The sequence below is a fragment of the Xenopus laevis genome, chromosome 9_10L, assembly GCF_017654675.1.
Source record: "Xenopus laevis strain J_2021 chromosome 9_10L, Xenopus_laevis_v10.1, whole genome shotgun sequence".
NCBI lineage: Eukaryota > Metazoa > Chordata > Amphibia > Anura > Pipidae > Xenopus > Xenopus laevis.
The window spans coordinates 125,023,008-125,047,531 of record NC_054387.1 but is presented as its reverse complement, the minus strand read 5'-3'; the positions used below and the strand labels follow the sequence as shown (position 1 = coordinate 125,047,531).

The 24,524-nt window shown below is 41.8% G+C and overlaps 13 non-coding genes across 13 annotated transcripts; 12 read left to right on the top strand and 1 right to left on the bottom strand.

Annotated features, from left to right (window-relative positions):
• The first annotated feature begins 428 nt into the window (after nucleotides 1-428).
• Nucleotides 429-514, top strand: trnar-ucu. Its single transcript is given in 2 exon segments — nucleotides 429-465; nucleotides 479-514. It is a non-coding gene; the product is annotated as a tRNA-Arg (tRNA).
• A 569-nt stretch (nucleotides 515-1,083) lies between these two features.
• On the top strand, nucleotides 1,084-1,169 carry trnar-ucu. Its single transcript is given in 2 exon segments — nucleotides 1,084-1,120; nucleotides 1,134-1,169. It is a non-coding gene; the product is annotated as a tRNA-Arg (tRNA).
• A 562-nt stretch (nucleotides 1,170-1,731) lies between these two features.
• On the top strand, nucleotides 1,732-1,817 carry trnar-ucu. The gene is given in 2 exon segments: nucleotides 1,732-1,768; nucleotides 1,782-1,817. It is a non-coding gene; the product is annotated as a tRNA-Arg (tRNA).
• Nucleotides 1,818-2,385: 568 nt separating this feature from the next.
• trnar-ucu lies at nucleotides 2,386-2,471 on the top strand. Its single transcript is given in 2 exon segments — nucleotides 2,386-2,422; nucleotides 2,436-2,471. It is a non-coding gene; the product is annotated as a tRNA-Arg (tRNA).
• A 564-nt stretch (nucleotides 2,472-3,035) lies between these two features.
• trnar-ucu lies at nucleotides 3,036-3,121 on the top strand. The gene is given in 2 exon segments: nucleotides 3,036-3,072; nucleotides 3,086-3,121. It is a non-coding gene; the product is annotated as a tRNA-Arg (tRNA).
• A 562-nt stretch (nucleotides 3,122-3,683) lies between these two features.
• On the top strand, nucleotides 3,684-3,769 carry trnar-ucu. Its single transcript is given in 2 exon segments — nucleotides 3,684-3,720; nucleotides 3,734-3,769. It is a non-coding gene; the product is annotated as a tRNA-Arg (tRNA).
• Nucleotides 3,770-4,339: 570 nt separating this feature from the next.
• On the top strand, nucleotides 4,340-4,425 carry trnar-ucu. The gene is given in 2 exon segments: nucleotides 4,340-4,376; nucleotides 4,390-4,425. It is a non-coding gene; the product is annotated as a tRNA-Arg (tRNA).
• A 563-nt stretch (nucleotides 4,426-4,988) lies between these two features.
• On the top strand, nucleotides 4,989-5,074 carry trnar-ucu. The gene is given in 2 exon segments: nucleotides 4,989-5,025; nucleotides 5,039-5,074. It is a non-coding gene; the product is annotated as a tRNA-Arg (tRNA).
• A 570-nt stretch (nucleotides 5,075-5,644) lies between these two features.
• On the top strand, nucleotides 5,645-5,730 carry trnar-ucu. Its single transcript is given in 2 exon segments — nucleotides 5,645-5,681; nucleotides 5,695-5,730. It is a non-coding gene; the product is annotated as a tRNA-Arg (tRNA).
• Nucleotides 5,731-6,298: 568 nt separating this feature from the next.
• On the top strand, nucleotides 6,299-6,384 carry trnar-ucu. The gene is given in 2 exon segments: nucleotides 6,299-6,335; nucleotides 6,349-6,384. It is a non-coding gene; the product is annotated as a tRNA-Arg (tRNA).
• Nucleotides 6,385-6,953: 569 nt separating this feature from the next.
• trnar-ucu lies at nucleotides 6,954-7,039 on the top strand. The gene is given in 2 exon segments: nucleotides 6,954-6,990; nucleotides 7,004-7,039. It is a non-coding gene; the product is annotated as a tRNA-Arg (tRNA).
• A 1,217-nt stretch (nucleotides 7,040-8,256) lies between these two features.
• Nucleotides 8,257-8,342, top strand: trnar-ucu. Its single transcript is given in 2 exon segments — nucleotides 8,257-8,293; nucleotides 8,307-8,342. It is a non-coding gene; the product is annotated as a tRNA-Arg (tRNA).
• A 15,291-nt stretch (nucleotides 8,343-23,633) lies between these two features.
• Nucleotides 23,634-23,719, bottom strand: trnar-ucu. Its single transcript is given in 2 exon segments — nucleotides 23,634-23,669; nucleotides 23,683-23,719. It is a non-coding gene; the product is annotated as a tRNA-Arg (tRNA).
• Between the last annotated feature and the right edge of the window lie 805 nt (nucleotides 23,720-24,524).

Here is a 24,524-nt window from a genome sequence, read left to right as displayed (position 1 = left end):
CCTTCTATCTGTTGAGTTTCCACTTGATAGCTTCATCCCAATGTTCCCACACAATGACAGTCTCACGATATGTGAACTTAAAACGAGATATTGTTTTTCCAAGACCACTCCATCATGCCCCAAACTGGCCAGTCCCAGTGATAATGGAGCTAGTGGTACATAATTCAACAGGGAATTCTTTTTAGTTTTGCTTTAGTTCCTAGTGGATTCATGTGTTCTAAATTCTTGTGTATTGTTTGCCAGAGAAAGAAACTTAAGCTAATTGACAAAAGTTTTTTCTATTTCTGCGGAGAATGTTAAGAAATGTTTTTAATGGATATGGTTATCAATCATGGCAAATTAGGGAAAAAAAAGAGGGCCCGGAGGAGCACCTGAGCAATGAGGTATACCTGAGTACTGAGGTACTCCTGAGCATTGAGGTATACCTGGGCTCTGTGGCGCAATGGATAGCGCATTGGACTTCTAGGTGTATGAGGATATTCAAAGGTTGTGGGTTCGAATCCCACCAGAGTCGTACTTATGTGACATCATTTGACTAATTTAAAGGATGAAATGAAAAGGAAACAAAGAATGGAAGGAATGCCTTTATCAGGTGCACTTGATGAAGCTGTTAGTCTTCAAAGATGGGGGTTTTGTCCCACTGGAGTAAAGTTCCCTTCTATCTGTTGAGTTTCCACTTGATAGCTTCATCCCAATGTTCCCACACAATGACAGTCTCACAATGTGTGAACTTGAAAGGAGATATTGTTTTTCCAGGACCATTACATCATGCCCCAAACTGGCCAGTCCCAGTGATAATGGAGCTAGTGGTACATAATTCAACAGGGAATTCTTTTTAGTTTTGCTTTAGTTCCTAGTGGATTCATGTGTTCTAAATTCTTGTGTATTGTTTGCCAGAGAAAGAAACTTAAGCTAATTGACAAAAGTTGTTTCTATTTTTACGGAGAATGTTAAGAAATGTTTTTAAATGGATATTGTTATCAATCATATCAAATTAGGGGAAAAAAAGAGGGCCCTGAGGAGCACCTGAGCACTGAGGTACACCTGAGTACTGAGGTACTCCTGAGCATTGAGGTATACCTGGGCTCTGTGGCGCAATGGATAGCGCATTGGACTTCTAGGTGTATGAGGACATTCAAAGGTTGTGGGTTCGAATCCCACCAGAGTCGTACTTATGTGACATCATTTGACTAATTTAAAGGATGAAAAGGAAACAAAGAATGGAAGGAATGCCTTTATCAGGTGCACTTGATGAAGCTGTTAGTCTTCAAAGATGGGGGTTTTGTCCCACTGGAGTAAAGTTCCCTTCTATCTGTTGAGTTTCCACTTGATAGCTTCATCCCAATGTTCCCACACAATGACAGTCTCACGATATGTGAACTTAAAACGAGATATTGTTTTTCCAGGACCACTCCATCATGCCCCAAACTGGCCAGTCCCAGTGATAATGGAGCTAGTGGTACATAATTCAACAGGGAATTCTTTTTAGTTTTGCTTTAGTTCCTAGTGGATTCATGTGTTCTAAATTCTTGTGTATTGTTTGCCAGAGAAAGAAACTTAAGCTAATTGACAAAAGTTTTTTCTATTTCTGCGGAGAATGTTAAGAAATGTTTTTAATGGATATGGTTATCAATCATGGCAAATTAGGGAAAAAAAGAGGGCCCGGAGGAGCACCTGAGCACTGAGGTACACCTGAGTACTGAGGTACTCCTGAGCATTGAGGTATACCTGGGCTCTGTGGCGCAATGGATAGCGCATTGGACTTCTAGGTGTATGAGGACATTCAAAGGTTGTGGGTTCGAATCCCACCAGAGTCGTACTTATGTGACATCATTTGACTAATTTAAAGGATGAAATGAAAAGGAAACAAAGAATGGAAGGAATGCCTTTATCAGGTGCACTTGATGAAGCTGTTAGTCTTCAAAGATGGGGGTTTTGTCCCACTGGAGTAAAGTTCCCTTCTATCTGTTGAGTTTCCACTTGATAGCTTCATCCCAATGTTCCCACACAATGACAGTCTCACAATGTGTGAACTTGAAAGGAGATATTGTTTTTCCAGGACCACTCCATCATGCCCCAAACTGGCCAGTCCCAGTGATAATGGAGCTAGTGGTACATAATTCAACAGGGAATTCTTTTTAGTTTTGCTTTAGTTCCTAGTGGATTCATGTGTTCTAAATTCTTGTGTATTGTTTGCCAGAGAAAGAAACTTAAGCTAATTGACAAAAGTTGTTTCTATTTCTACGGAGAATGTTAAGAAATGTTTTTAATGGATATTGTTATCAATCATATCAAATTAGGGGAAAAAAAGAGGGCCCTGAGGAGCACCTGAGCACTGAGGTACACCTGAGTACTGAGGTACTCCTGAGCATTGAGGTATACCTGGGCTCTGTGGCGCAATGGATAGCGCATTGGACTTCTAGGTGTATGAGGACATTCAAAGGTTGTGGGTTCGAATCCCACCAGAGTCGTACTTATGTGACATCATTTGACTAATTTAAAGGATGAAAAGGAAACAAAGAATGGAAGGAATGCCTTTATCAGGTGCACTTGATGAAGCTGTTAGTCTTCAAAGATGGGGGTTTTGTCCCACTGGAGTAAAGTTCCCTTCTATCTGTTGAGTTTCCACTTGATAGCTTCATCCCAATGTTCCCACACAATGACAGTCTCACGATATGTGAACTTAAAACGAGATATTGTTTTTCCAGGACCACTCCATCATGCCCCAAACTGGCCAGTCCCAGTGATAATGGAGCTAGTGGTACATAATTCAACAGGGAATTCTTTTTAGTTTTGCTTTAGTTCCCAGTGGATTCATGTGTTCTAAATTCTTGTGTATTGTTTGCCAGAGAAAGAAAGTTAAGCTAATTGACAAAAGTTGTTTCTATTTCTACGGAGAATGTTAAGAAATGTTTTTAAATGGATATTGTTATCAATCATATCAAATTAGGGGAAAAAAAGAGGGCCCTGAGGAGCACCTGAGCACTGAGGTACACCTGAGTACTGAGGTACTCCTGAGCATTGAGGTATACCTGGGCTCTGTGGCGCAATGGATAGCGCATTGGACTTCTAGGTGTATGAGGACATTCAAAGGTTGTGGGTTCGAATCCCACCAGAGTCGTACTTATGTGACATCATTTGACTAATTTAAAGGATGAAAAGGAAACAAAGAATGGAAGGAATGCCTTTATCAGGTTCACTTGATGAAGCTGTTAGTCTTCAAAGATGGGGGTTTTGTCCCACTGGAGTAAAGTTCCCTTCTATCTGTTGAGTTTCCACTTGATAGCTTCATCCCAATGTTCCCACACAATGACAGTCTCACGATATGTGAACTTAAAATGAGATATTGTTTTTCCAAGACCACTCCATCATGCCCCAAACTGGCCAGTCCCAGTGATAATGGAGCTAGTGGTACATAATTCAACAGGGAATTCTTTTTAGTTTTGCTTTAGTTCCTAGGGGATTCATGTGTTCTAAATTCTTGTGTATTGTTTGCCAGAGAAAGAAACTTAAGCTAATTGACAAAAGTTTTTTCTATTTCTGCGGAGAATGTTAAGAAATGTTTTTAATGGATATGGTTATCAATCATGGCAAATTAGGAAAAAAAAGAGGGCCCGGAGGAGCACCTGAGCACTGAGGTACACCTGAGTACTGAGGTACTCCTGAGCATTGAGGTATACCTGGGCTCTGTGGCGCAATGGATAGCGCATTGGACTTCTAGGTGTATGAGGACATTCAAAGGTTGTGGGTTCGAATCCCACCAGAGTCGTACTTATGTGACATCATTTGACTAATTTAAAGGATGAAATGAAAAGGAAACAAAGAATGGAAGGAATGCCTTTATCAGGTGCACTTGATGAAGCTGTTAGTCTTCAAAGATGGGGGTTTTGTCCCACTGGAGTAAAGTTCCCTTCTATCTGTTGAGTTTCCACTTGATAGCTTCATCCCAATGTTCCCACACAATGACAGTCTCACGATGTGTGAACTTGAAACGAGATATTGTTTTTCCAGGACCATTCCATCATGCCCCAAACTGGCCAGTCCCAGTGATAATGGATGCTAGTGGTACATAATTCAACAGGGAATTCTTTTTAGTTTTGCTTTAGTTCCCAGTGGATTCATGTGTTCTAAATTCTTGTGTATTGTTTGCCAGAGAAAGAAAGTTAAGCTAATTGACAAAAGTTGTTTCTATTTCTACGGAGAATGTTAAGAAATGTTTTTAAATGGATATTGTTATCAATCATATCAAATTAGGGGAAAAAAAGAGGGCCCTGAGGAGCACCTGAGCACTGAGGTACACCTGAGTACTGAGGTACTCCTGAGCATTGAGGTATACCTGGGCTCTGTGGCGCAATGGATAGCGCATTGGACTTCTAGGTGTATGAGGACATTCAAAGGTTGTGGGTTCGAATCCCACCAGAGTCGTACTTATGTGACATCATTTGACTAATTTAAAGGATGAAAAGGAAACAAAGAATGGAAGGAATGCCTTTATCAGGTGCACTTGATGAAGCTGTTAGTCTTCAAAGATGGGGGTTTTGTCCCACTGGAGTAAAGTTCCCTTCTATCTGTTGAGTTTCCACTTGATAGCTTCATCCCAATGTTCCCACACAATGACAGTCTCACGATATGTGAACTTAAAATGAGATATTGTTTTTCCAAGACCACTCCATCATGCCCCAAACTGGCCAGTCCCAGTGATAATGGAGCTAGTGGTACATAATTCAACAGGGAATTCTTTTTAGTTTTGCTTTAGTTCCTAGTGGATTCATGTGTTCTAAATTCTTGTGTATTGTTTGCCAGAGAAAGAAACTTAAGCTAATTGACAAAAGTTTTTTCTATTTCTGCGGAGAATGTTAAGAAATGTTTTTAATGGATATGGTTATCAATCATGGCAAATTAGGGAAAAAAAAGAGGGCCCGGAGGAGCACCTGAGCAATGAGGTATACCTGAGTACTGAGGTACTCCTGAGCATTGAGGTATACCTGGGCTCTGTGGCGCAATGGATAGCGCATTGGACTTCTAGGTGTATGAGGACATTCAAAGGTTGTGGGTTCGAATCCCACCAGAGTCGTACTTATGCGACATCATTTGACTAATTTAAAGGATGAAATGAAAAGGAAACAAAGAATGGAAGGAATGCTTTTATCAGGTGCACTTGATGAAGCTGTTAGTCTTCAAAGATGGGGGTTTTGTCCCACTGGAGTAAAGTTCCCTTCTATCTGTTGAGTTTCCACTTGATAGCTTCATCCCAATGTTCCCACACAATGACAGTCTCACGATGTGTGAACTTGAAACGAGATATTGTTTTTCCAGGACCATTCCATCATGCCCCAAACTGGCCAGTCCCAGTGATAATTGATCTAGTAGTACATAATTCAACAGGGAATTCTTTTTATTTTTGCTTTAGTTCCCAGTGGATTCATGACTTCTAAATTCTTGTGTATTGTTTGCCAGAGAAAGAAAGTTAAGCTAATTGACAAAAGTTGTTTCTATTTCTACGGAGAATGTTAAGAAATGTTTTTAAATGGATAGTGTTATCAATCATATCAAATTAGGGGGAAAAAAAGAGGGCCCTGAGGAGCACCTGAGCACTGAGGTACACCTGAGTACTGAGGTACTCCTGAGCATTGAGGTATACCTGGGCTCTGTGGCGCAATGGATAGCGCATTGGACTTCTAGGTGTATGAGGACATTCAAAGGTTGTGGGTTCGAATCCCACCAGAGTCGTACTTATGTGACATCATTTGACTAATTTAAAGGATGAAATGAAAAGGAAACAAAGAATGGAAGGAATGCCTTTATCAGGTGCACTTGATGAAGCTGTTAGTCTTCAAAGATGGGGGTTTTGTCCCACTGGAGTAAAGTTCCCTTCTATCTGTTGAGTTTCCACTTGATAGCTTCATCCCAATGTTCCCACACAATGACAGTCTCACAATGTGTGAACTTGAAAGGAGATATTGTTTTTCCAGGACCATTACATCATGCCCCAAACTGGCCAGTCCCAGTGATAATGGAGCTAGTGGTACATAATTCAACAGGGAATTCTTTTTAGTTTTGCTTTAGTTCCTAGTGGATTCATGTGTTCTAAATTCTTGTGTATTGTTTGCCAGAGAAAGAAACTTAAGCTAATTGACAAAAGTTGTTTCTATTTTACGGAGAATGTTAAGAAATGTTTTTAAATGGATATTGTTATCAATCATATCAAATTAGGGGAAAAAAAGAGGGCCCTGAGGAGCACCTGAGCACTGAGGTACACCTGAGTACTGAGGTACTCCTGAGCATTGAGGTATACCTGGGCTCTGTGGCGCAATGGATAGCGCATTGGACTTCTAGGTGTATGAGGACATTCAAAGGTTGTGGGTTCGAATCCCACCAGAGTCGTACTTATGTGACATCATTTGACTAATTTAAAGGATGAAATGAAAAGGAAACAAAGAATGGAAGGAATGCCTTTATCAGGTGCATTTGATGAAGCTGTTAGTCTTCAAAGATTGGGGTTTTGTCCCACTGCAGTAAAGTTCCCTTCTATCTGTTGAGTTTCCACTTGATAGCTTCATCCCAATGTTCCCACACATTGACAGTCTCACGATATGTGAACTTAAAACGAGATATTGTTTTTCCAGGACCACTCCATCATGCCCCAAACTGGCCAGTCCCAGTGATAATGGAGCTAGTGGTACATAATTCAACAGGGAATTCTTTTTAGTTTTGCTTTAGTTCCCAGTGGATTCATGTGTTCTAAATTCTTGTGTATTGTTTGCCAGAGAAAGAAAGTTAAGCTAATTGACAAAAGTTGTTTCTATTTCTACGGAGAATGTTAAGAAATGTTTTTAAATGGATATTGTTATCAATCATATCAAATTAGGGGAAAAAAATAGGGCCCTGAGGAGCACCTGAGCACTGAGGTACACCTGAGTACTGAGGTACTCCTGAGCATTGAGGTATACCTGGGCTCTGTGGCGCAATGGATAGCGCATTGGACTTCTAGCTGTATGAGGACATTCAAAGGTTGTGGGTTCGAATCCCACCAGAGTCGTACTTATGTGACATCATTTGACTAATTTAAAGGATGAAAAGGAAACAAAGAATGGAAGGAATGCCTTTATCAGGTGCACTTGATGAAGCTGTTAGTCTTCAAAGATGGGGGTTTTGTCCCACTGGAGTAAAGTTCCCTTCTATCTGTTTAGTTTCCACTTGATAGCTTCATCCCAATGTTCCCACACAATGACAGTCTCACGATATGTGAACTTAAAATGAGATATTGTTTTTCCAAGACCACTCCATCATGCCCCAAACTGGCCAGTCCCAGTGATATGGGAGCTAGTGGTACATAATTCAACAGGGAATTCTTTTTAGTTTTGCTTTAGTTCCTAGTGGATTCATGTGTTCTAAATTCTTGTGTATTGTTTGCCAGAGAAAGAAACTTAAGCTAATTGACAAAAGTTTTTTCTATTTCTGCGGAGAATGTTAAGAAATGTTTTTAATGGATATGGTTATCAATCATGGCAAATTAGGAAAAAAACAGAGGGCCCGGAGGAGCACCTGAGCAATGAGGTATACCTGAGTACTGAGGTACTCCTGAGCATTGAGGTATGCCTGGGCTCTGTGGCGCAATGGATAGCGCATTGGACTTCTAGGTGTATGAGGACATTCAAAGGTTGAGGGTTTGAATCCCACCAGAGTCGTACTTGTGCGACATCATTTGACTAATTTAAAGGATGAAATGAAAAGGAAACAAAGAATGGAAGGAATGCCTTTATCAGGTGCACTTGATGAAGCTGTTAGTCTTCAAAGATGGGGGTTTTGTCCCACTGGAGTAAATTTCCCTTCTATCTGTTGAGTTTCCACTTGATAGCTTCATCCCAATGTTCCCACACAATGACAGTCTCACGATGTGTGAACTTGAAACGAGATATTGTTTTTCCAGGACCATTCCATCATGCTCCAAACTGGTCAGTCCCAGTGATAATTGATCTAGTGGTACATAATTCAACAGGGAATTCTTTTTATTTTTGCTTTAGTTCCCAGTGGATTCATGACTTCTAAATTCTTGTGTATTGTTTGCCAGAGAAAGAAAGTTAAGCTAATTGACAAAAGTTGTTTCTATTTCTACGGAGAATGTTAAGAAATGTTTTTAAATGGATATTGTTATCAATCATATCAAATTAGGGGAAAAAAGAGGGCCCTAAAGAGCACCTGAGCACTGAGGTACACCTCAGTACAGAGGTTTTCCTGAGCATTGAGGTATACCTAGGCTCTGTGGCGCAATGGATAGCGCTTTGGACTTCTAGGTGTATGAGTACATTCAAAGGTTGTGGGTTCGAATCCCACCAGAGTCGTACTTATGTGACATCATTTGACTAATTTAAAGGATGAAAAGGAAACAAAGAATGGAAGGAATGCCTTTATCAGGTTCACTTGATGAAGCTGTTAGTCTTCAAAGATGGGGGTTTTGTCCCACTGGAGTAAAGTTCCCTTCTATCTGTGGAGTTTCCACTTGATAGCTTCATCCCAATGTTCCCACACAATGACAGTCTCATGATGTGAGAACTTAAAACGAGATATTGTTTTTCCAGGACCACTCCATCATGCCCCAAACTGGCCAGTCCCAGTGATAATGGAGCTAGTGGTACATAATTCAACAGGGAATTCTTTTTAGTTTTGCTTTAGTTCCTAGTGGATTCATGTATTCTAAATTCTTGTGTATTGTTTGCCAGAGAAAGAAACTTAAGCTAATTGACAAAAGTTTTTTCTATTTCTGCGGAGAATGTTAAGAAATGTTTTTAATGGATATGGTTATCAATCATGGCAAATTAGGAAAAAAAAGAGGGCCCGGAGGAGCACCTGAGCACTGAGGTACACCTGAGTACTGAGGTACTCCTGAGCATTGAGGCATACCTGGGCTCTGTGGCGCAATGGATAGCGCATTGGACTTCTAGGTGTATGAAGACATTCAAAGGTTGTGGGTTCGAATCCCTACAGAGTCGTACTTATGTGACATCATGTGACTAATTTAAAGGATGAAAAGGAAACAAAGAATAGAAGGAATGCCTTTATCAGGTGAACTTGAAGAAGCTGTTAGTCTTCAAAGAAGGGTGTTTTGTCCCACTGGAGTAAAGTTCCCTTCTATCTGTTGAGTTTCCACTTGATAGCTTCATCCCAATGTTCCCACACAATGACAGAATCACAATATGTGAACTTAAAATGAGATATTGTTTTTCCAAGACCACTCCATCATGCCCCAAACTGGCCAGTCCCAGTGATAATGGAGCTAGTTGTACATAATTCAACAGGGAATTCTTTTTAGTTTTGCGTTAGTTCCTAGTGGATTCATGTGTTCTAAATTCTTGTGTATTGTTTGCCAGAGAAAGAAACTTAAGCAAATTGACAAAAGTTTTTTCTATTTCTGCGGAGAATGTTAAGAAATGTTTTTAATGGATATGGTTATCAATCATGGCAAATTAGGAAAAAAAAGAGGGCCCGGAGGAGCACCTGAGCAATGAGGTATACCTGAGTACTGAGGTACTCCTGTGCATTGAGGTATACCTGGGCTCTGTGGCGCAATGGATAGCGCATTGGACTTCTAGGTGTATGAGGACATTCAGAGGTTGTGGGTTCGAATCCCACCAGAGTCGTCATTATGTGACATCATTTGACTAATTTAAAGGATGAAATGAAAAGGAAACAAAGAATGGAAGGAATGCCTTTTTCCTGTTCCTTCCACATGGCAGTGGGCACACTATGGGTTAATCCCCCCTGCCTCGTGATTGGACAGGTTTTCCTCAATAAAAACTTACTTCCGCCCCCTGGCCGCCATCTTTTTTCCTCCTGTCGCTCCCCCCTGATGTCCAGCAGACTGCCTCTCTCCTGCTGAAGCTCCTGAGCCGAGGTTTTTTATCCTTGTGTGAGCTCTTGGAGAAGCCGACGGGCTTATGGCCAAATTGTGCCCCCGGTGCGGTCAGACGCAATGCCGTGTAAATGGCGCATGCGCAATAAGACACCGTTGCTTCCACAGCCAACATGGCGACGGACGCCAGCGTTTTTTTTGCGGGAGCGCGACCGCATGGACGCTGACGCACGCTCGATATTGACGCCAAGGCGCGAAAACGAGCGGAAATGACGCACGGAAGCATTTCCCCCTCAAGCTGCCAGACTGGTAAGACAACTGTTTGCCTGAGTGCCTTTGTGCGGTTCAGAGGGTACAACTGTAAGTACACCTCTGTTTATTACGTTAAGCCCACATGAATGAGCAGGACACCCTGGATATATGTGTTCCTCTCCTTCCAGGGTCAGAATTAGGATTATTCTCATGAGTTCCAGACGCTCTCATTCGGGCTCAAGGGGGTGAGTTATTACGAGAGGCGAAGATTGGATGTCTTTTCACATGGGAATATACATTGCTTAACTTAAACAGGGCTAATTGTATTCTTCTCTTGACAGGAGCTCCCCTGGAAGTCAGAGAAGAAAATCCAATAGGAGACAATGCGCTTCCTGCAACAATCCAGCTTTGCCAGACAGCAATTCCTGTGCCAAATGCATACAGAATCTGGAAGGGAATCCGGCCCAATTCAATGAGTTCATGTCTTGGATGAAGGAGTCATTTAACAAATCCATGGCTGATATGGTTACACAAGTGACGGATAACGTGCTTAAAAATATCAGCCCCCATCTCAGCGGCTTAGACCAAACAACACCTAGTGCTATTGAAGCTCCAGAAGGTGTAGCATTCATCGGAGGCAGCAGTCTGGAAGGCCGAGGTATTGAACCAAGAAGGGATAGCCCAGAATCAGATGGAGAGCTATCAACCACCAGTTCCATTGAAGATTCAGCTTTCAATACAGATCTAGTAGAGCCCTTAATCAAAGCTTTAAGGAAAACCTTGGATTTGGAAGAAAAATCACAATCTCCAACCAAAAAAGACAAAATGTTCAAATCTATAGCAAAGAAAAATCATTTGTTTCCTATTCACTGTCCAAATTCTAGTAATACAACTAATGATGCATGGTTCATACATGAGGAAATTCAAAAGAGACTACAACATGTTAAGATAAAAAGTTCCAGGACCGCATGGTATTCATCCCAGGGTACTTAGTGAGCTTAGCTCTGTGATTGCTAAACCTCTTTACTTAATTTTTCAGGATTCATTGAGGTCTGGCACGGTGCAGAGAGCCTGGTGAAGTGCCCCTATTAAAAAAAGGGATCACATGTTCAGCCTCAAAACTAAAGGCTGGTTAGTCTGACATCAGTGGCAGGAAAGCTTTTCGAAGGGTTATTAAGGATGATACTTGACATTGCAAATCCTGATACGATGAGTTTGCGCCAGCATGGTTTTATGGCTAATAGATCTTAGACTCAGACTAATTTTATTTATTTTTATGAGAAGGTGAGCAGGGACCTCAATTCTGGGATGGCAGGGGATGTGATTTACTGCTAAAGCATTTGATACAGTACTACACAGAAGGTTATTAATTAAATTAAGGAATGTTGACCTGTAGTATAGTATTTGTATCTTAATAGAGAACTGGCTAAAAGATAGACTACAAAGAGTGGTGGGAAATGGAACATTTTCTAATAAGACCAGTGTTGTTAGTGGAGTACCGTAGGGCTCTGTACTTGGTCCTTTGCTTTTCAACGTTTTAATTAATGACCTGAGGTGGGCATTGAAAATACCTTTTCTATTTTTGCTGATGATACAAAATTGTGCAGAACTATAGGTTCCATGCAGGATTCTGCCACTTTGCATAGTGATTTGACCAAATTGTAAAACTGGGCAGCAAACTGGAAAATAAGGTTCAATGTTGATAAATGCAGGTTATGCACTCTGGCAAAAATAATATAAATGCAAGTTATACACTATATGGCAGTGTGTTGGGAGTTTCCTTAAATTAGAAGGATCTTGGGGTCTTTGTAGATAACAAGTTGTCTAATTCTGGGCAGTGTCATTCTGTGGCTACTAAAGCAAATAAAGTTCTGTCTTGCATAAAAAAGGTCATTAACTCAAGGGATAAAAACATAATTATGCCTCTTTATAGGTCCCTGGTGAGGCCTCATCTGGAGTATGGGGGCAGTTTTAGGCTCCAGTCCTTTAGAGGGATATAAATAAGCTGGAGAGAGCGCAGAGACTTGCAACCAACTGGCATCTCCTGCAACCTAATCCCCAGTGTTCCCTGTGGAACCTGATGTGTGGTGGGTCGGGCATCAGGACCCTCTGCCCTAGGGGTGGCCAAATTAGAAATCCGGACCTGACAATCAAATTGCTATCCATTACAAAACACAAACATATAAACTTATGGACAACATGAATCACAATTTATGGTTTTACATGCTTTTTTATTGCTAACTACAGCTGACAATAAATGATCTTTACTACATTTCCCAGCCATCCCCACTAAGGTTCCGATTCCCCCACCACTTCTCTGAAGGACTATAGCATGCTAGGCATTGGATTGTTGCTACTCAGAAAGGCAAGGATGAGGGAGGAATGAGGAATATATACATATAGCCAATTAATGAAATATTTGAGCTTCCTGACATCAACAATAGGACTGGTCAAATGGGCAAGATGGCAGATGCGCTCAGTCCAGTGTGTATTCTTGGACCAATGGAAGCATCAAGAGTTGAACTGGAATCAGACAATATGGTTGCTTGGAAGCTGAAGCATCATCTGCAGTGGTGGGCAACTCTGTTCAACCTAAGGAGAGGAATGCCTCTGCAGGAGCTGAAATATGTAGAGCTGTTCACCGATGCTTCAGGTCAAGGATGGGGAGCCCACATAGCAAATCTGTCAGTCCAAGGGACTTGGGCCAGGGAGCTGTCCTATCTTCCATCAAATATCCTCGAGCTGAGGGCAGTGGCATGTGCACTTCAGACTTTCAGGAAAGAGCTACAAGGTCACTCTGTCAGAATCCGTTTGGACAATGTGGCAGCAGTCACATATATAAAGAGACAGGGAGGCACAGGGAGTTTGCTCAAAATCATTTACTACACATCACTGCTCTTCATATACTGGGAGTAATAAATGTATAGGCAGATCTCCTCAGCAGGAGGATCATAACCAGGTGGGGATGCCCGAATGTAGACCTGATGGCTACGGCCTTGAACCAGAAGGTGAGGAACTTCTTCTCCAGGTTCCCTTGTCCCCAGGCAACAGCGGTGGATGCGCTAGTCCAGGATTGGACAGGTCTATGCGCATATGTCTTTCCCCCATTTCCATTGATATTCAGAGTTCTACAGAAGATCTTTTTCACCAGGATGGAAGCAGTGGTGGTACTTCCAGACTGGCCACGTTGCCCGTGGTATCCACTGTTGAGGAGGATGGCAGCAGACAATCCCTTTCGCCTACCAGACAGGGAGGATCTTCTGTCTCAGGGATCTCTGTGGTATCTGAACCCTGCCAGGTTGAACCTGATGGCTTGGAAGCTGAGAGGGGAAGGTTAAGACAGCAAGGCTGTTCTGAGGCTGTGATTAACAGCATTATTGAGGTCAAGGAAGGCGAATACATCTCACCGGTATTAGATCTGGGAAGTGTTTCAGGCATGGGCAAGTGAGAATTTTGTGGATTTGTGGAACCCATCATTGCCAAACATTCTTGAGTTTCTACAGTCAGGCCTAGAGAAGGAACTGAGCCAGAGTATACTGAGAGTACAATTGTCAGCATTATCTACTATTCTGGGAAGAAGATGGATAGTGGAACCCTTAGTTTCCAGATTCTTTCAAGCAGCAATCAGGATTGTTCCACCACTTAAGCCACTCACTCCAGTTTGGGACTTGCCTTTCATCCTGAATGCTCTTTTGGATAGCCTTTTTGAACCTCTTGAACAGGCCACATTATGGAATGCCACCCTGAAAACTGTCCTATTAGTTGCTCTGACATCAGCCAGAAGAGCATGTGAGCTGCAAGCTTTATCATTTAAGCCTCCTTATACTATCTTTAAAGCGGATTCAGTGGTCCTTAGACCAATATTACAATTCCTGCCTAAGGCAGTTTCTTCTCTGCACATGAATGAGCCGATTGTTTTACCAGCCTTCATTCCGGAGGTTGGGACACAAGAGGAATCGAGATGGAGATCTCTAGATGTGCATGCCTGGATGTACCTCCAAAGGACTGAGGGCATCAGGGAAACTGATAGGCTGTTTATAGTCCCAGCAGGCACTAGGAAGGGAGAGGCAGCCAAAACTGCAACATTGAGGAGATGGATAGTGACGACAATACAGAAAGCCTATAAAGAACAGGGTAAGCCAGTGCCTGACGGGATCAATGCACATTCCACAAGGGCCGTTGCATCGTCATGGGCAGCAGAAGCACAACCTGAGTCAATTTGCAGGGCTGCAACATGGGCTACTCCAAAAACATTTATTAAACATTATAAATTAGATATTAGATGTGCGTCTTTGGCACAGTTTGGGCATTCAGTACTGCAGGCTGCAGCTGTAACCTAATTAAATTTTGTTATCAAGCATCATTCAGTTGCCCTCCCATTTAATTGCTAGGGTACTAACCCAAATTGTTATGCTGCCAGGGGATGGCCAGGAAAAGAGAAAATTAATTAATACTTACCAAGATTTTCTTATCCTGGCCATACCCCCTGGCAGCATGCCCACCCTTTTCATTGTCCGTCCAAAACATCAGGTAAAGACTGGTGAGGGCGGTAAGGTGGTGGGTATTTGTAAGGTTGCTTGTTAACCCTTCTGTGTCTGACCAGTGCAGGGATAAAATATGAAATTCAGGGGTTGTAGAAGACAGGGGACCAGGGAAGTGCATTGTAAGTAGCACTTCCATTATACTTAAATATACTTTAATTTAGCCTTAAGAGTGCTTCCACAACCCCCGGATTTTGTATAGTGCAGGGATAAAACCCAAATTGTTATGCTGCCAGGGGGTATGGCCAGGAAAAGAAAATCTCGGTAAATATTAATTAATTTTCTCTTTTCTTAACATTCTCCATAGAAATAGCCAAAACTTTTGTCAATTAGCTTAAATTTCTCTCTCTCTGGCAAACATTACACAAGAATTTAGAAGACATGAATCCACTAGGAACTAAAGCAAAAATAAAAAGAATTCCCTGTTGAATTATGTACCACTAGCTCCATAATCACTGGGACTGGCCAGTCTGGGGCATGATGGAATGGTCCTAGAAAACCAATATCTCATTTCAAGTTCTCACATCGTGAGACTGTCATTGAGTGGCAACATTAGGATGAAGCTATCAAGTGGCAACACCACAGATAGAAGGGTACTTTACTCCAGTAGAAAACCAATATCTCATTTCAAGTTCTCACATCATGAGACTGTCATTGTGTGGGAACATTGGGATGAAGCTATCAAGTAGCAACACCACAGATAGAAGGGAACTTTACTCCAGTAGGACAAAACCCACATCTTTGAAGACTAACTTAATCAAGTTCACCGGATAGAGGAATTTCCTTTCCTTTTTTGTTTCATTTTCATTTCATCCTTTAAATTAGTCAAATGATGTCACATAAGTACAACTCTGGTGGGACTCGAACCCACAACCTTTGAATGTCTTCATACACCTAGAAATCCAATGCGCTATCCATTGCGCCACAGAGCCCAGGTATTACTCAATGCTCAGGTGTATCTCAGTACGCATGTGCTCCTCAGGGGCCTCTTTTTTTCCCTAATTTTCCATGATTGATAACCATATCCATTTAAAAACATTTTATAACATTCTCCATAGAATAAGCCAAAACTTTTGTCAATTAGCTTAAATTTCTTTCTCTGGCAAACATTACACAAGAATTTAGAAGACATGAATCCACTAGAAACTAAAGCAAAAATAAAAAGAATTCCCCATTGAATTATGTACCACTAGCTCCATTGAATTATGTACCACTAGCTCCATTATCACTGGGACTGGCCAATTTGGGGCATGATGAAACGGTCCTGGAAAACCAATATCTTGTTTCAAGTTCTCACATCATGAGACTGTCATTGTGTGGGAACATTGGGATGAAGCTATTAAGTAGCAACACCACAGATAGAAGGGAACTAAACTGCAGTAGGACAAAACCCACATCTTTGAAGAGTAACTTCATCAAGTTCACCGGATAGAGGAATTTCCTTTACTTTTTTGTTTCATTTTCATTTCATCCTTTAAATTAGTCAAATGATTTCACATAAGTACGACTCTGGTGGGACACGATCCCACAACCTTTGAATGTCTTCATACACCTAGAAGTCCAACGCGCTATCCATTGAGCCACAGAGCCCAGGTACTCCTCAATGCTCAGGTGTAGCTCAGTACTCAGGTGCTCCTTAGGGCCTCTTTTTTTTCCCTAATTTGCCATGATTTATAACCATATCCATTTAAAAACATTTCTTAACATTCTCCATAGAATTAGCCAAAACTTTTGTCAATTAGCTTAAATTTCTTTCTCTGGCAAACATTACACAAGAATTTAGAAGACATGAATCCACTAGAAACTGAAGCAAAAATAAAAAGAATTCCCCATTGAATTATGTACCACTAGCTCCATTATCACTGGGACTGGCCAATTTGGGGCATGATAGAACGGTCCTGGAAAAACAATATCTTGTTTCAAGTTCTCACATCATGAGACTGTCATTGTGTGGGAACATTGGGATGAAGCTATCAAGTAGCAACACCACAGATAGAAGGGAACTTTATTCCAGTAGGACAAAACCCCCATCTTTGAAGACTAACAGCTTCGTCAAGTTCACCTGATAGAGGAATTTCCTTTCCTTTTTTGTTTCATTTTCATTTCATCCTTTAAATTAGTCAAATGATGTCAGATAAGTACGACTCTGGTGGGATTCAACCCACAACCTTTGAATGTCTTCATACACCTAGAAGTCCAATGCGCTATCCATTGCGCCACAGAGCCCAGGTACCCCTCAATGCTCAGGTGTAGCTCAGTACTCAGGTGCTCCTCAGGGCCCTCTTTTTTTTCCCTAATTTGCCATGATTGATAACCATATCCATTTAAAAACATTTATTAACATTCTCCATAGAATTAGAAAAAACTTTTGTCAATTAGCTTAAATTTCTTTCTCTGGCAAACATTACACAAGAATTTAGAAGACATGAATCCACTAGAAACTAAAGCAAAAATAAAAAGAATTCCCCATTGAATTATGTACCACTAGCTCCATTATCACTTGGACTGACCAATTTGGGGCATGATGGAACGGTCCTGGAAAACCAATATCTTGTTTCAAGTTCTCACATCATGAGACTGTCATTGTGTGGGAACATTGGGATGAAGCTTTTAAGTAGCAACACCACAGATAGAAGGGAAATTAACTGCAGTAGGACAAAACCCACATCTTTGAAGACTAACTTCATCAAGTTCACCGGATATAGAGAATTTTACTTACCTACTTGACGTAAATTCCTTTTCTTCTAGTCCCGACATGTCAGTACACATGGGCATTGCCCCTCCCAGACCTGGAGGTAGGACCTATAACATAGCCAATCAAAATGAATCATGACCTATAAGACCACATGACCTCCTCCTCACCACAGTTATACTTTTGCCATAGCAGTACAGTAACCAAAAAAAAATAATTGGGATGGGAAACCCTGTACTGACATGTCGGGACTAGAAGAAAAGGAATTTACATCAAGTAGGTAAGTAAAATTCTCTATTTCTTCTACGTCCCTCCATGTCAGTACACATGGGATCTACCAAGCCATGCACCGAAAACAAGGGGTGGGAATAACCAACATAATGCAAAAACCAAACTGATGCTAAGGAGGCCCTGAGAAAAGGCCAGCATCACATCCATCCAACAGGGGAGCTGATAAATGTATATCTCCTGAAAAGGGTAGATAAAAGGCACAATAACAACATGTCCTAGGACATGGTAAACGATTAACAAGAGCTACAAAATCAACCACAAAATTACAGAGACCGGTACTTGAGGATCAAGCATTGCAGATTAAGAATAAACATATTCTGTTTAAAAATGTTCCCTCAGTGACTAGAGGGATACCTGCAATATGGTTATCTGACAAAACCCCACCTGGGGAAGAACAAAAATCCTGCAACTGTTAAAACAAAAAAGGTGCCTAGGACAAAACCAGAATGATGGCAATAGCCATCTCAGAACTAAAACACCCTAGAAACCACCAGGAAATCAGAAACTAAACACAACTTGAATGCATCTATCACCAGTGCTGGAGAAATACACGATCCTCAGCAATAGCAAGTGGCCCTAAAAAGACTTGGCCCATATTAGCCTGGTCCTGCATCTTAATGGAAGCAGCTCAAACCAGTGCTGACCGGAGTCACCTCTACACCAGAGATCAGTCCAAGATCCACTAACTCCATGCTAATAATACCTAATGAAGACTTAACTAAATGAACACCAACTCTGGTTTATCATAAATCAGCATATCATTGTAACCATTGTAGAGCCAAGCTGGTACAGCCCAATAGCTCTACCAACCACCAAATCTAAACTGGGTATACAACAGCACAAGGATAAGCTGCTGAACCAACCAATGTGACTTAAAGCCATCTACCAGTAAGCTATGCTGTTGCCCTAGCAAACTGCTACATAAGCAAGCAATGGGACCCAAGCCAATTACAGTTCTAGAAAACACCCACAAAAGCCGAGGCCACTACAGCTCAAGCTGCACAATGCTACAGTTTATGCAAAAACTGAACCAAACCTGTGACCATACATAGAAGCTACTGAACCAGCCAACAGCTGGCATCACAATCCAAAATCAGGCATGCCAGAAGCTTATAGCCTACAAAAAGTGGTACCAACCAGCAATGATGCACAATCCACTGGCAGAGAGCCAGCCACCATACATGCAACCAGTGGTGGACCAGCCAGCTATTATGCATTCCAACATAGATGTGCAAGGCCATTGTCACACTAGCAGGCCAAGATGCCCATCAGCTGAAGTGTTTGCAAAAAACCAGAGTGGAATTCGAATACACAAGCAATAGTAAATAAGCCAGCTATTGTGAATTCCACCCTTAGGGACAAGGTAACCAACTGCACTGGCACCTGACACAAAAGTCAATTTCCATACATGCAACAACGGAGCACGTCAGTTGTTGAACTTGCAAAACCCTGGTCCACAAGCCAGCCTTATTAATAATAAGCAGTGGCATACAAGACCAAAAACAATGCATGTAAGGCAGAAGAAAAGGTTAGCTGTAAGCCAACATATGACCAACATCAGCTGCTGAATACCAATCAGCAACAAAATTAGCTATGGGCTGTGAAACTCAGAGCAAACACCAGCTGATGGTACAACCCATGCTAGATCCAACCAAATAGTCAATCATGCCTACTGCTGGTGTACCAGAACCATACCTGCAAGGATTGCAGACAAGACAAAACCAATGGCTGTTGTCCTGCCAAGGATTGCCGCAAACTTGACAAAAGGCCACATAGGCCTGAAACGTTGTTCGTTTGAGATCTAAGCCAGAAAATCCAATAAAGGCTTTTTAAGATTATATACGATTTGGATGGTGCTGTGATTTCGTTTTGCATTTCTAATCCGGTTGGAGTGGACAACCTCGCACGTGCACCTGTTTGACTAATTTGTGGTTTGGGCGAGTGCTGACCAATTGTTCCAGTTAAGGATTGCCGCAAGGCAAACAGACATGCCCACCAAGGGCCACAGCAAGAATAGTAACCATGCCTATCAGCCGCCATAGCCTGGCTGGTGACCTATGCACCATAGGTCACAGCCAAGACTGGCAGCCACAAGCCCACAAGGACTATAATAAAAACTTGCGGCCACCTTAGCCAGGGGCCACAGAAAAGGCCAACAGCCCAAGAACCCTGGTAAAAGGCAAGCAAGCACCTAAGTTAAGGGCCATGAAAACAGGCCCGCAGCCATAATAACCCAGGTAAAAGGACAACCAAACAAATGTGCCAAGGGTAAAAGACCACATGAGCCAAAGGCTCATACAACAGGCCAGCAGAACAAGGGCCCTTGTAAAAGGCCAGCAGACCCAGGAGCCGAGGACCATGGTAAAAAGCCATGGACCAAAACAAGGGCTCTAACCCAAGCCAAGGACCATAACGAAAGCTAGAGGCCACACAAACCCAGCTCCCTGGCGAGATGCCCGAGGCCACACAAAGGGCCATAGACTACAAGCTGGCTTCAAGCATGTTAAGGTGCCAATAGACATAACAGTAAGTGCCCTTTAATCTACCAACAATTAAAGAAGGGAAACCTACAGTCACAAAAACTCAGTAGATGTAGTATAACTACAACTGAGCTCCCAACAAAAGCCACCAGATGGGAATAGAATATCTAAGAGAAGGCCTACATCACACAAAAAGACACCATATAACTCGGAACACTGCCTGTTAAGTGTGGAAACATCATAGGAAAAAATGGGGTACAATGCTGCTACAGCAGAACAAACCCCTAGCCGGTCCTGGAAATACCAGGTGTAATAAGAGCACACTTGCCTACTGTGTCTGCGAAGAGAACTCGGGCTCACAAACCTAAGACCTCAGATGACAACTATACAAGAAGTCAGAGGAAAACAGGCACCTAACCAGATAATATGCGCTAGACAGTAGGAATAATCCAGACAGATCCTTGGTGGCAGACTGCTTCTAAGGAGCAGACTCCGGGGCGTAACTAAAGAGGAAGCAGACCCTGCGGCTGCAGATGGGCCCAAAAGGTATAGGGACCCATGAGGCCCAAATAAAGAGCAATTTCAATACGTATTGGTAAAAAAGCACAACCTCTGGATATGTTAGGGGCCCTAAAATGAATTTGCTGTGGGGCCCAATGACATCAGGTTACAGCACTGAGCAGACTCAATGTAAGGAAGGGGCTACCATACTGCTTCAGCAGTGCAAGCCTCCAGCCAACCCTGCAAGCACCCAGTGTAATAAAAGGCAAATATAACCTCTGTGTCTGCACAGAGGACAATAGAAACAACAGAAGCAAACTGAGGAGTATCTGCACATTACCTGATAGCAATGAAAAGTCCGCAGGTAGGAAACTTCAGCTAGAACCTGGATAGGTTTCAGCGGAGGGACATTATTAGCTTATTAACATGCAGACTTAGTACCTTGTGTAACTGCATTTTGCACAGAGGACTCCAGCTCACAACATACAACTTCATATAATATAAGAAGGAACACAGGCAGCTTACCAGATAGCTCAGACTTGTCAGCAGGAATATCCAGTCCAGTGGAACACTGCTTGTTAAGAGCAGACTCATAAGAAAGGAAGGAGGTGCCATACTGCTTGAGCACATGAGCCAATATAACCACTGTGTCAGCCAAGAGGATGCAGGTTCACCCATACAAAACTTAAAATATTAAACAGCAATAGCAAATGGGCCAAAGGAACAACTGCACCTTACCAGATAGTGACTAGTTAGCTTGATGGAAACTCCAGCCAAAGCCCTGATAGCTTTCAGCTGAGGGACATATTAAGCATATTAACATGCAGACTTCCCAGTGAAATTAATGTTTCAAATACACAATGGATACTGAGAAATCAAAATCTCTGGATTCAGGTACCACACTGCTTAGGCAGAGGGATTCACCAGCCAGTACTTAAAGTGTAGCAAGAGCCAATACTGTATTTTGCACAGAGGACGCCAGCTCACAACATAAGACTTCAGATAATACAAGAAGTCAGGGGAAAACAGGCACCTTACCAGATAGCTCAGGCTTGTCAGCAGGAATATCCAGGTGGAACACTGCTTGTTAAGAGCAGACTCATAAGAAGGAAGGAGGTGCCATACTGCTTGAGCAGTGCAACCTCTAGCCCTTCCTGGAGGTGCCAATATAGCTTCTGTGTCTGCACAGAGGATGCAGGGTCACCCATACAAGGCTTAAAATGTTAAACAGTAATAGCAAAACGGGGCGAAGGCACACATGCACCTTATCAGAGTGGCTAATTAGCTGGATGGAAACTCCAGCCAAAGCCCCAATAGCTCTCAGCTGAGGGACATAATTAGCTAATTAGCATGCAGACTTCCCAGTGCACTACACATAGTAGATAATGAAGAATCATACTCACCAGCTTCAGGCTGTTATAACTAGCCCATATACATACCCACGGCCCTTTTGCAGAAGTTCTGTAGAGTTCTGTAAAGTCTCACATAACTCAAAAGAAAAGGGGAGTCCAAAAAAGCTCACAGGTAACAATGTGGGAAGCCCACACCTGTGTCTGTTCCCAAAAAAGCACTAGATTGAATCTTGTGCCTCACTGGGCATATAGCAGGGGGGCTGTTTTAGCACAGGGCTAGGACCATGGGTATGCCCACACCTGCACTTCTTCCCAATAAGCGATAATTTACAGATTATGCGTCTTGAGGCATCAGGTAAATTCTTCTCCATTACCTGGGAATCATCCCTCTGTGTCCACACAGAGGTAAAAAATAAGCAAAAATAAATAAATAAATAAATAAATAAATAAAAATACAGAAGAAAAAACAAAAGGCTCACAGGTAATAATGTGGGAAGCCCACAACTGTGTCTCTTCCCAAAAAGCACTAGATTTAATCTTGTGCCTCGCTGGGCATATAGCAGGGGGGCTATTTTAGCACAGGGCTAGGACCATGGATATGCCCACACCTGAATTTCTTCGCAATAAGAGATAATTTACAGATTATGCGTCTTGAGGCATCAGGTAAAATCTTCTCCATTACCTGGGAATCATCCCTCTGTGTCTAAACAGAGGTAAAAAATAAATAAATAAATAAACAAAAAGAAAATGCAAAAGAAAAACAAAAACTGTGTTTGATTTCTCTCAAAATTCAACAAAAAATTAAAAAGTGAGGAGGGAGATCCTACCTCCCTGTCCAGTAGGACAAAAAATAACTGTGGTGAGGAGGAGGTCATGTGGTCTTATAGGTCATGATTCATTTTGATTGGCTATGTTATAGGTCCTACCTCCAGGTCTGGGAGGGGCAATGCCCATGTGTACTGACATGGAGGGACGTAGAAGAAAGAGGAATTTCCTTTACTTTTTTGTTTCATTTTCATTTCATCCTTTAAATTAGTCAAATGATGTCACATAAGTGGGACTCGAACCCACAACCTTTAAATGTCTTCATACACCTAGAAGTCCAATGCGCTATCCATTGAGCCACAGAGCGCAGGTACTCCTCGATGCTCAGGTGTAGCTCAGTACTCAGGTGCTCCTCAGGGCCTCTTTATTTTTCCCTAATTTGCCATGATTGATAACCATATCCATTTAAAAACATTTATTAACATTCTCCATAGAATTAGCCAAAACTTTTGTCAATTAGCTTAAATTTCTTTCTCTGGCAAACATTACACAAGAATTTAGAAGACATGAATCCACTAGAAACTAAAGCAAAAATAAAAAGAATTCCCCATTGAATTATGTACCACTAACTCCATTATAACTTGGACTGGCCAATTTGGGGCATGATGAAACGGTCCTGGAAAACCAATATCTTGTTTCAAGTTCTCACATCATGAGACATTGTGTGAGAACATTGGGATGAAGCTATTAAGTAGCAACACCACAGATAGAAGGGAACTTTACTCCAGTAGGACAAAACCCCCATCTTTGAAGACTAACAGCTTCATCAAGTTCACCTGATAGAGGCATTTCCTTTCCTTTTTTGTTTCATTTCATCCTTTAAATTAGTCAAATGATGTCACATAAGTACGACTCTGGTGGGACTCGAACCCACAACCTTTGAATGTCTTCATACACCTAGAAGTCCAATGCGCTATCCATTGCGCCACAGAGCCCAGATACACCTCAATACTCAGGTGTAGCTCAGTACTCAGGTGCTCAGGTGCTCCTCAGGGCCCTCTTTTTTTTCTCTAATTTGCCATGATTGATAACCATATCCATTTAAAAACATTTCTTAACATTCTCCATAGAATTAGCCAAAACTTTTGTCAATTAGCTTAAATTTCTTTCTCTGGCAAACATTACACAAGAATTTAGAAGACATGAATCCACTAGAAACTAAAGCAAAAATAAAAAGAATTCCCCATTGAATTATGTACCACTAGCTCCATTATCACTGGGACTGGCCAATTTGGGGCATGATAGAACGGTCCTGGAAAACCAATATCTTGTTTCAGGTGTAGCTCAGTACGAAGGTGCTCCTCAGGGCCCTCTTTTTTTCCCTAATTTGCCATGATTGATAACATTCTCCATAGAATTAGCCAAAACTTTTGTCAATTAGCTTAAATTTCTTTCTCTGGCAAACATTATACAAGAATTTAGAAGACATGAATCCACTAGAAACTAAAGCAAAAATAAAAATAATTCCCAATTGAATTATGTACCACTAGCTCCATTATCACTTGGACTGGCCAATTTGGGGTGAGATGGAACAGTCTTGGAAAAATAATATCTTGTTTCAAGTTCTCACATCATGAGACTGTCATTGTGTGGAAACATTGGGATGAAGCTTTTAAGTAGCAACACCACAGATAGAAGGGAACTTAACTGCAGTAGGATAAAACCCACATTTTTGAAGACTAACTTCATCAAGTTCACCGGATAGAGGAATTTCCTTTACTTTTTTGTTTCATTTTCATT